This window comes from Callospermophilus lateralis, chromosome Y, assembly GCF_048772815.1.
Source record: "Callospermophilus lateralis isolate mCalLat2 chromosome Y, mCalLat2.hap1, whole genome shotgun sequence".
NCBI lineage: Eukaryota > Metazoa > Chordata > Mammalia > Rodentia > Sciuridae > Callospermophilus > Callospermophilus lateralis.
The window spans coordinates 3,952,438-3,961,671 of record NC_135326.1 but is presented as its reverse complement, the minus strand read 5'-3'; positions in this window follow the sequence as shown (position 1 = coordinate 3,961,671).

Below are 9,234 nucleotides of genomic sequence, written 5' to 3'. Positions count from 1 at the left end.
AAACTCTAAAACTTACCCAGTCATTACTCTAAACATAAACCCTAACCTAACCCAAACCATCACCCTGACCCTGACCCTAAAACAAACCCTAGGTATAAACCTGAATCTTTCCCTAAAACTAATCCTTACACAGGACCAAGCTGTAAACCTAACACTAAATCTAGCAAAAACTATAACACTAGAGCTGACATTAGCCCTAGTCCTAATACTATCCCTAATTCTAACACAAAACCTAAACCTCATCCTAGCCATAAACTTAGCCTTAAACATAACCCTAACCCTGTCTCTTACCCTAACCCTTGTCATCATAATTGCCCTATTCTTAGCCCTAGCTTTAAAACTAGATTGAAACCTAACTTTAAATCTTACCCTAACTTGATGCCTAAGCACAAAACTAGCCCTAACCCTGATGCTAATTCTAAAACTAGCCCTAATCCTAGCCCTAACACTAAGCATAGCCTTAATTTAGCCCTATCGCTAAGCCTAACCCTAACCCTAGCCCTAATAATAACTCTCTCACACTGGCCCTACCATTTATTCCAATTCTATCTCTTCCTATAAACCTAACCCTATCCAAAATTGTACTCCTAATCCTTGAGCTCTTCTTAGCCCTAGCACTAACCTTAGATAAAAACTTAATTCTAAATCTAACCCTCAACGAAGCCTAAGCCTAATTCTTAGACTAGCCCTCACCTTAACACTAATCCTAAAAAAATGCCCTAACCCTAACCCTAGCCCTAAAACCAAACTGAGCCAAAGGTTTAACCCTAACCCTTAACCTAAACAAATCTCTAAACCTACACCTAGATGTTACCCCTGCCCTAATTTGAGTTTTAAGCCAAACCCTAAAACTAACCCTAACCCTTACTCTGACCACAACAGTTACCTGAGGTCTAAACATCACCCTAACCCTAAACCTAAACCTACCACAATCTAGCTCTCAAACTCTAAAATAAGCTGTAATCAGAACCATAGTAATTACATTAGCCTTAAACCTAATCCTAGCACTAACTAAACCAAAAACCTAGCTGTAATAATAGCCATAACCCTAGCCCTAAACTGATTTCTAACTCTATCAATTAACATAACCATAACCCTAATCTTAATGCTTATTTGAGCCCTAACTTTAAACCTTAACCTTTCCCAAACTGTAACCCAGTACTTGACCCTAATAATATCCCCAGCTCTAAGCCTGACACTAACACTAAAGATAACCCTTACACTAGAAATACCCATAATCCTAACCCTAAAACTATCTTTAACCATAATTCTGGACCTCAGATTAGCCCTAGCACTTATCCTAGACTTAAGCCTACAAACAAAATGAAACAAAACAAAAACAAAAAACCCCAAGCCCTCATCCTAGCCCTAAATCTAGCCTTAATCATAACCCTAACCCTAACCGAAGCACTAATCCTAATTATAACCCTCACCCTACCTAAAATTCTAGCTATAAAGGCATCGCTTACCACAAACTTTGCCATAACTCTAAACCTAAACTTTAACTCTAAACTCTAACCATAACCCTAACACTAGCATTAACCCTAACCCTAACCCTAACCCTAACCCTAGGCTTAAACTAACATTGAAACTAGCCCTAATCCTAGCCCTAATTTAGCTCTATCTCTAACCCTAACCCTATCCGTAGCCCTAAGACTAACTCTTGCCTATTCCTATTTCTAGTATTATGCCTATCTCTTACCAAAACCCTAAATGTAGCCATAACTCTTTCTTTATCCTTAGTTCTAGCCCTAACCCTAGATTTAAACCTAATTCCATATATAACCCTAACCATAAGCTTAAGCCTATTACTAACACTAGCCCTAATTCTAACCCTAGGACTAAAACAAAACCGACCATTAGCCTTAACCCTAAATCTTAATTAAAACAAAACCCTAACACTACAACTAGTCCTAACCCCAGCCCTAATTCAAGTCCTAACCCTAACCTTAAAACCAAACCTGATCCTCACTCATATCCTTACACTCACCCTAGCTCTAAACACCTCCCTCACCATAAATGGAACCCTAACAGTAACCCTAGCCCTAATTTGAGTCATAACTCTAACCCTAAAACTAAGACTGGCCCTGACTTCTATCCTAACATAAATCTTAGCTATAAATATCATCCTAACCTTAATCTTAACCCTAACACTAAACCTAACCCATACCCTAACACTAAAACTAACCCTAAAAATAATCCTAGTTCCTAAATTAGCCATTGCCCTAACCCTAGCCCTAACCCTAACATAAAACCGAGGCCTAATCCAAGCCTTAACCTTAGCTTTAAACCTATATCAAACCATAATCATATCCCTAACCATAGTTCTAAACCAATCTCTTACCCTAAGCAAAACACAAAACCTAAATTGGGGCTAGGATTAGGGATAGTTTCAGTGTTTAGGTTAAGCCTAGGATAACTCTAGACCTATCCCTAATCTTTAGGCTAACCAAAACACTAACCTTATTAATAGCCCCTACCCTTGCCTTCATTCTACATATAACCCTATCCAAAACTCTAAAAATAACCCTGAACCTTTTACTGACCCTAACACAAAACTTAGGTCTAATCCTAACCCTAATTCTAACCCAAAACCTACTGTAATCCTATCCCTAGACTTAATCCTTTACCTAACTCTCAGCCTAGACCCAAACATAGCTCGGAATCCAACTCTTACACGAAACATAACCTTAATCTAACCCTAATTTTAACCCTCAATCTAACCCTAAATCAAGACCTAATCCTAATCATAAATCTAGCCCTAACCTTAAGTCTAACTATCGTTAGCCTAAACATAACCTTTATCCTAATGCTAACCCTAAGCTTAACCCTAAACATATCACTATCCCCAACTTATCAATTTTTCTAAACCTACCTTGAACTCTAGACCTAATCCAATCATTATTTTAACCATAACCATAATGCTAATTCGAGCCCTAAACCTAAACTCAAACCTAAACCAAACCCTTACACTGACACTAGCCCTAATAATTTCCCTAGCTCTAAACCTCACTATTATCCTATATCTAAACCTTACAGTAGACCTAGCAATTAACTAACCCTAAAATTATCTCTAATCATAACCTTAGACCTAATATTAGTCCTAGCCATCATACTAGCCCTAACATTAACACAAGCCCTCACCCTTATCCTAGCCCTAAACATAGCCTTAAATATAACCCTAACCATAACCATAGGCCTGACTCTAACACTAACCCTACCCTAATCTTAGATCTAATTTAACCTTATCCATAACCTTAACCCTAACCCTAGCCCAATAACTAACTCTAACTCTCTCCTTAGTCTTGACCCTAGTTCTCACCCTGCATTTTACTGGAAACCAAATCCTAGCCCAACCAAAGGTCTAACATTAGCCATATTCATAGCCCTAGCAGCAACCCTAGATCTAGCCCTAACTCTAAATCTAATCATAACCCCTAGCCTAAACCTAAACCTAACACTAGCCCTAACCCTAACACTAATTCTACAACTAACACTAACCCTAACCCTAAAACAAAACCAAGCCATAGACCTAAGCCTAACCTGTAATATAAACTAAGACCTAATCCTACACTTAGCCATAACTCTAGCCCTAATTCGAGTTTTAAGCCAAACCTAAAAATAACCCTGAACCCGACTCTGACCTTAACAGTAACCCTAGCTCTAAACATCACTCTAACCCTATACCTAAACCTAACAATATACCTAGCCCTAAATTTAACACTAAAATTAGCCCTTATTGCAACCCTGGTACTTAGGTAAGCCATAACCGTAAACTAGCCTTAACTTAACCCCAAACCTAGTCTTACTCCAAGTACTATCCCTAGATTTACACCTAACCCTAACCCTATAACTAATCCATAACCCTAGATTTAACCCTAAGCCTAACCCTATAAATAATAGTAACAATAACCTTAGCCATACCCCTATCTATAACCCTATCCATTACCCTAACCATAATCCTAACCCTAATGCTAAACCTTGACCTAAACCTAACTGTATCTCTAATCCTAACCCTATCCATTACTTTAACCCTAACCTGAAACCTAAACCTAACACACTATCTTTACCCTTATCCTAACTCTAATACTAATTTGAGCCCTAACATTAAACATTAACTATCCAAAACACTAATTGCTACTCTGACCCTAATAATACAATTAGCACTAAACCTTACCAGAAACCTAAACCTAACCCTTAAACTGGATGTAGCCATAAACTTAACCCTAAAATTATATTTAACCATAACACTTATCTAGCCATAACACTAAACGTAATTAGCCCTAGCTGTAATCCTAGACCTAAACCCAGGCTTAATCCTAACCCGAACCATAACCCAAGCACTAACTCTAATTCTATTCCTTGACCTTGAACTAAACCTACCTAAAACCTCATTCTTTACCCAAAAACTAACCATAACCCTAAACCTAACTCTAACCCTCAGCCTAAACCTAGGCCTAACAAAAAGCCTAGTGCTGATCCTAGCCTTTATTTCATCCTATCATAACCCTAAACCTAGCCATAAGACTAACTCTAACTCTTGCCCTAGCCCTAGTTCAAGTTCTATCCTTAGCCTTAATTTCAATCCTAGATGTAAGCTTAAATCTAAATCTAAATGTAACTCTGAATTTAACTGTAGCAATAAGCCTAAACCAAACCTTAACACTACCCCTATCCACAATGTTAATACTAAAACTTATCCTAGCCCTAGCCCTAGCCATGAACCAAAACCAAGCAATAGCCCTAATTCTAACCCTTAACTTAAATAAAACCCTAACCTTACAACTAACCCTAAAACTAACTCTAAAATTAACCTTGACCTGACGCTGACGCTAACACTAATTCTAGCTCTAAACATCATGCTAACCTTAAATTAATGCTAACACTATATCTAGCCTTAACCAAACCCTAAAATTAGCCTTAAAAACAACCCTAGTTAACACATTAGTCATTTTCTTAACCGTAGCACTAACCCTAAACAAAATTCTACCCCTAATCCGAGCCTAACCCTTGCTTTTATCTTAATAATAGCCCTAAACCCAACCCTAACACTAGCCCTAATCCTAACTCTAACCCTATTCCTTACACTAAGCCAAACCCTAACACAAATTGTAAACCTAGTTCTAATCCTAATCCATAGCCTAACTTAAACTCTAACTGTAATAATAGTCTTAAACCTAGCCCTCATTCTACTTTACCATCATCTTACCCTAATAGTAACACTAGGTCTAAACCTTACCCTAACCCTAAAATAAACCCTAACACTAGCCCTACTGGCAACCCTATACCTAAACCTAAGACTAACACAAGACTTAGACACAAAGCTAATCATAGATATAGCTATAACTCTACCCCTAGACCTAAACAAAAACCTAGCACTAGCCCTAACAATAACCCTTAACCTAAACCAAACACTTATGCTACCTGTAGACATAAACCTAGTCCTAATTTTGGCTCTAACCTTAACCCTAAACCTATTGAAAATTCTGACCCTGATTCTCACACTGAACCTAGCTTTAAAGCTGTCACTAACACAAAACCTAGACCTAACACTAGTCCTAGCCACAACCCTAACCCTAAAACTAGCCCTAAATATAACCCTAGCTTTTACATTGCCCATAGTCCTAACCATAGCCCTAAACCTAACAAAAAATCTAGCCCTAATCCTAGGCCTAAACTTAGTTGTAAGCATAACCCTCAGCCTAACCCTAGCCCTAACCTAGCCCTAACCTAAGTCTCGCCTTAGACCTAACCCTAGCTCAAAGCCTAAACATTACACTAAACATAATGCCAGCTTTATTTTAAACCCTAATCTTAACCCTAGCCCTAATCCTAAGGTTAAACCTAGCCTGGAATTTAGCTGTAATCATATCCATTATCCTAACCCTAAGCCTAACCCTAATTAAAATCCTATCCCTAACACTAAACCTAACTCTAACCATAAATGAAAATCTAGACCTAAACCTAAACCTAATCCTTGCCCTAGCCCTAACCCTAGCTCAAACACTAACCCTTACCCTAACCTAAACCTAACCTTAGCCCTAAACTTAACTCTTACCCTAACTCTAAAACTTACCAAAAATCACACCCTAGCCCTATCCCTAAACCTAGCCCTAATCCTAGACATAATCCAAACCATAACTTAGCCCTAACCCTAGCTCGAAAACTCCATTACACTAAACATAATTCTAACCCTATTGCTAACCCAAACTGGATCCCTAAACCTAACCCATTTATTACCCTAAACCTAAGTGAAACCTAAATTAAACCCTACCTATTACCCTAACCCTAAACCTAACCCTAATGCTAATTTGAGCCCTAATCTTAAACCTTTAGCTACACCAAATACTAACCCTGAGCCTGACTCTGACCCTAATAATAACCCTAGCCCTAAAACTGATCTTTAACCTAAACCTAACTCTTACACTAGATCTCACCAAAACCTAACCCTAAAACTATCCTTAACATTAATGCTAGATCTAATATTATCCCTAGACCTGTTCTGTTAAGACAGAAACCCTAGTCCTTAACCTAGCTGTAAACCCAGCCTTAATCCTAAACTGAACGATAACCCTAGGCCTAATCCGAATTCTCTCACCCTAGCCCTAAAGCTAGCTATAACTCCACTCATTCCCCTAAACTGAATCTTGACACCAATGCTAACCCTAACTCTAGCCAAACACCTTGATTTAACCTAAACACTAACCCTAGCCTTAATACTATCCTAATTTAGCCCTAACCCTACTGCAGTCTGGCTGGGCACAGTTCACGAGCCACTTATCAAGCAGGAACAAACTTTATTTTTAGAATGCACATGCCGCACTAGCGAGCTCTTCAGGAATTTCCTCAGAGCCCCACTGCCACCACCGGCTCTTCAAGCAAGCACCTCAACTGGTACTCTTCCTGCCCATGAGGCCAAATGCCTGGGTTGCATGGGCAGAGCCAAAAGAATTCCCCAATGAGCATCTCTGTGGTCTGAAACAGCGGGGAAACAGCCCAATGAGCATCAATGCAGAGAAGCCAATCAGCTTCAAGTTTCCTGGGGCCACTTCGCCTGTGACTCTCAACATCTTCTCCTTTCTGTTTTATTAAACAACAAGCATGTTGCTTAGGAACCTTGCCTGTCTTAGGTTGTCCAATAGTACATATGGTTCTTACTCATCATCTGATGAGCTGACCTCAAGGTGTCAGCCTCCTGTCTTAGGTTGGTACCATTGCAATTAGAACTTACCTGTCATTGACTACCTGTCCAGCATACATCCACATGTGTGTATAGGGCTTTGTACCAGTGTGTGTGTGGGGAGGTTCTTTGCTTCACCTCTCTTGGCCCCAAAACTTTACCTGAACCACCATGACAAGCAGAAGAGAGGAGGTTACACCAAGCCAAATGAAGGCTCCTTTTGGAAAAATTCTACCACCGATGACACCATCAGCAAAAACACTCCAACACTACCACAGATAGTTCACAATGCATACAAGTGATACATAGTCCAGGAAAGTTCTGCAAGCAGTTCAGTGATAGCTATTGCAGAAGCTGTAGTTTGGTTTTATTTTTGTCTTCACCAGCAGTGGGATGAAAAAAGGAATTCTGGATATAATGGCTAAAGAAAAAATTATGTAACATTCAGGCAGGCAGTTAAAGAAAACAATTTTCTGAACAATTTACATTATCCTGAAAAGAATTATTAAATATAATAAAAAGGAAAGGTGGAAGTAAACAAACAGATTTGTTTACCTACTTTTTGGTTGACATATTAAAACAATCCTCAACACCTGTTTACCCAAATTAAATTAAACCATTTACATCATGTGAATATGAAAGAAAAATTTGGATGCATTTTTTCATGATCACTCATCATATATGATATATGGACATATGCACATATAAACATACAACACAAAACACAAGTGTGCACACATAATATAATACATACAATGCACAATATAACAGTAAAGGTTTACAGGTGAAATCTCCATTGAAATGTTTAAAAACTCCATAGTCAAAAATTAGAACTTATCAGCAAAACATTCACCTAGGTCTGTATGAGCCAAAATACAAAATAGAACTTCATGATGTGGGAAAGGACAATAATAAAATAGATATTGAAAAAAGCATCCTGGTTCTATTAGCCTCCAGGTGTGGAAGGACCACTGTGAAGATGTAAGGAGAGCCAAAATGGAGTTCTGGATATCAGCTGTTATGGATTTGAGCCAAATCATCTTCTTTTTTTTTTTTTTTCTGTGGAAACCGGCTTAGTTAATCTTTCTGGAATCCAAATCGGCTGCTGTTCTCCCTGTGGAAACACAAACAGACCCCGAACTCCACACAGTCATTGGGTCAGGACCTTTTCTTTGTCCTGTTAGAAAATCCTTCCAAAGTACCTTGGGCTAATGTACATTTTTTTGACACATATGCATTTCCACAGGATTTAGCCCTTATGAAACCAAATTCAAAAAGTTTATGGTAAAAAGAATTATTTTAAGTTTATTTTGAAGGGATATATATATATACACATACATACATACATACATATATATCCATTCCCATTTCCATCTTTTTGCTTTAATAAGTACATTTTAATAGTTTGATGAGCTCTTTTAACTATGCTTTGTACATGTGGTTGTATGGAATTCCTGTCATATGAGTAAGGCCAAATAATGAGCAAAATTGTTTAAAAGAGGTAGAAGTATAACCAGGGCCATTATGTGTTTTTAACTTTTTTGGAAGTTTGCTGGGGCTGCAGTGAGCAGGTAAGTTGGAAGTTTGATGGGGCCACTTTGAGCCAATCAGCTGCAAGTTTGCTGGGGTCGCTTCAGCTGTGACTCTCAACATACCCTTAATGTTAAACCTAGACCTAATCCTAGCCCTAATTTAGCCCTAAAACTAACCCTAACTCTAGCCCTAATCCTAGCCCTAATTGAGCCCTAACCCTAACACTAACATTAGTCCTAATCTTAGTCTTAATTTAGCCCTAACCCTAGACCTAACCCTAGCCCTAAACCTAGCCCTAATTTAGCCCTCACCCTAATCCTAACCGTAAGACTACTACTATGACTAATTCTCACACTATATGTATCCCTAGGTCTAACTATATTCATTACCATAACCCTAAGCCTCGTCCTAACCCTAGCTCTAGGCCTAGCTCAAATCCTAACTCTAATTCTAAATCTAACCCTAAGTCTAAGCCTAAACCTTAACCTAACACTACTCTTTACCCTGATGCTACTCCATAA